The sequence below is a fragment of the Euprymna scolopes genome, chromosome 2 (genome assembly GCF_053919585.1).
Source record: "Euprymna scolopes isolate OS-2025 chromosome 2, ASM5391958v1, whole genome shotgun sequence".
Classification (NCBI taxonomy): Eukaryota; Metazoa; Mollusca; class Cephalopoda; order Sepiida; family Sepiolidae; genus Euprymna; species Euprymna scolopes.
In genome coordinates, this window is record NC_136483.1 from 14441994 (window position 1) to 14444695 (window position 2702).

General features: G+C 35.6%; 1 pseudogene; it reads right to left on the reverse strand.

Annotated features, from left to right (window-relative positions):
- Positions 1–1387: 1387 nt before the first annotated feature.
- On the reverse strand, positions 1388–1503 carry LOC145242686 (U2 spliceosomal RNA; annotated as a pseudogene).
- Between the last annotated feature and the right edge of the window lie 1199 nt (positions 1504–2702).

A 2702-nucleotide genomic window follows, 5' to 3' on the forward strand; every position in this document is an offset into this window, starting at 1 on the left:
TAACTTTGATATATTTCATTACAAACAAATCAATCAATTCTGGGTATTCTCATAGTATATATGTTTCACCTATCTTATCCAATCCCAGGTGATGCTGCATATTCTGCTAATATATATCGTTCACCTATCTCATTCGATCCCGGGCGACGCTGGGTATTTTGCTACTATATGCTTTCCATCTATCTCATTCAATACTGGGCGACGCTTTCTGAAAGTCTATATTTGCACATCTCATTCAATCCTGGGATTGACTTCAAATCTGTCACCTGTTGAAAATTAAATAAAGTAATGTTTTAATCGTAAACTGTTTCAGCCATTTCCGGAACTGACTTTCTTTCCCCAACCGACGGCTAAAAATATACATGAAATAATGTAATGTCTTAATAGTAAACTGTTTCAGCCATTTCCGGGACTGACTTTATATCCCAAACCCACTGCTAAAAATATACATGAAATAATGTAATGTCTAAATAGTAAACTGTTTCAGCCATTTCTGGAACTGACTTATAATCCCCAACCCACTGTTGAAAATATACATGAAATAAAGTAATGTATAAATCATAAACTTTTTCAGCCATTTCCGGGACCGACTTCTTATCTCCCATCTTACTGTTAAAAATATACATTAAATAAAGTAATGTCGAAAACATAAATGGTTGCAGCCATTTCCGGAACCGACTTCATATTTCCCACCCCAATGTTAAAAATATGCATTAAATAAAGTAATGTGTAATGCGTAAACGATTTCACCCATTTTCGGCACAGTTAAAAATATACATGAAATAAAGTAATGTTTAAATCGTAAACGGTTTGAGTAATTACCGGGACTGACTTCATATCCCGTAACCCACTGCTTAAAATATACTTGAAATAAAGTAATGTTTAAATCATAAACTGTTTCAGCAGCTTTTCGAAAGTAATACATAAAAACATTAACACGGTTAGGGATTAGGCAACCATTGCTTCAACATGAATGTCTGAGTGTAGTATCAGTTTCAGCATTCCAGTGACTTAAATCCCCCCTTTTTTGGTTTTGGTTAATGGAGGAGAAATCCTTCATTACTGATACAATTCTTATTTTTGTTATTGACCAGAGTGCCCCTTTTGGGGAGCTGGTTTTCCCCTAAATTTTTAACCGACCTCATGTCCAATTCCGCCCTTGTGGGAGGGCAAGTAAACAAAAAAGAAAATCAGAACGGACATTTTCCAGGGCATTTTATAATTAACCAGAAGTGACATTTCCAAGGTATTTTGTAATTAAATCAGAAATAACTTTTTCCAGTTACTTTTTTAATATTAAAACTTTGTTACATTAAACATAGTACCTATTCACAATGCCTCCTAACGGGACAGATTTAGACACCAGAGTCGTTTTTTAACGTGGAGAAAAAATTGTCTTAGTTGTAAAGGATTTCTCTTCCACTGAGAGAGAAGAAATTGAAATGTAGCACCTGAAGAACAGATAATACACTTTGATCTTAGCCAAAAGGCCAAGAAAGACAAATCGTTTTTATTAGCTTTGCCTCAACAGCGACACCAATTTTTTTATTTATTTTTTTAATTTTTTATATATATATATATGTTTATATGTATATGCTTATTTGGAATATTCCACTTTTTGGAATATTCCACTTTCCTTTTTTTAGGGATGCACAGCATGATAACGGACGGAGCGATAAGCGTAATAATATAATGATATTATATTGGACCCAATACAGAGTACTGATTTAAAAAGTAAAACAAAAAACAATGATTCATGTGCAACCACCGAGAATCGAAACCAAATCGTTTAGCTTACGATTTACTTTTTCCTTTGATGTTAATGTCTGAGCTATAAAGACATGTTTTCTGCAAGGCTAAAAATTAAAACATGAACCAATAGGTATTACGTTATGCATGCATATTCGTAATTCGACCTTCACCTGGCATTTTTTAAATTTTCACACCTTTGCACCGATTTTCCCTCGCTAAAATCCAAATATAAAGTTTTGCATGGGTTCGAATACCCTATATATTAAGTTTCAGACCAGAAACTGACAGGGGTGTTTATTAGGCAAACTTTTTTAAATAAATAGGTATACGCATATATATATATATATATATATATATATGTGTATGTATATATATATATATATATATATATATATATATATATATATATATATGACATGCCACCGTTAAATTGCACAGTGCTCCTCATGCCATCATGAAGGATCTTATGATGCTGAGGAGTTTTGGTGGGCATCCAATTAGTGGGAGAATTTTGAATAGTCCATCTCTGCTCACGAGATCGAATGCCTTGGTCAGGTCTATGAAGGCAACATACAGAGGCTGGTTTTGCTCTCTGCACTTCTCTTGCAGTTGACGTAGGGAGAAGATCATATCGATTGTTGATCTCTCTGAACGGAAGTCGCATTGAGATTCTAGGTAGATTCGGTCGGCAAGAACGTGTAGTCGCAGTAATACTATACGTGCGAATAGCTTGCCAACGAAGCTCAACAATGAGATACCGCGGTAGTTGTTGCAGTCACCGCGGTCCCCTTTGTGTTTGTAGAGAGTGATGATATTTGCGTCTCTCATGCCCTGAGGCACTGAGCCTTCTCTCCAACACTATCAGAAGACTATGGAGGGACTCAAGCAGGCTAGCCTTTCCACTTTTGGTGGCATGTCTGCTGAGTTCGGGGTGAGGAGTGGTGTCAAAC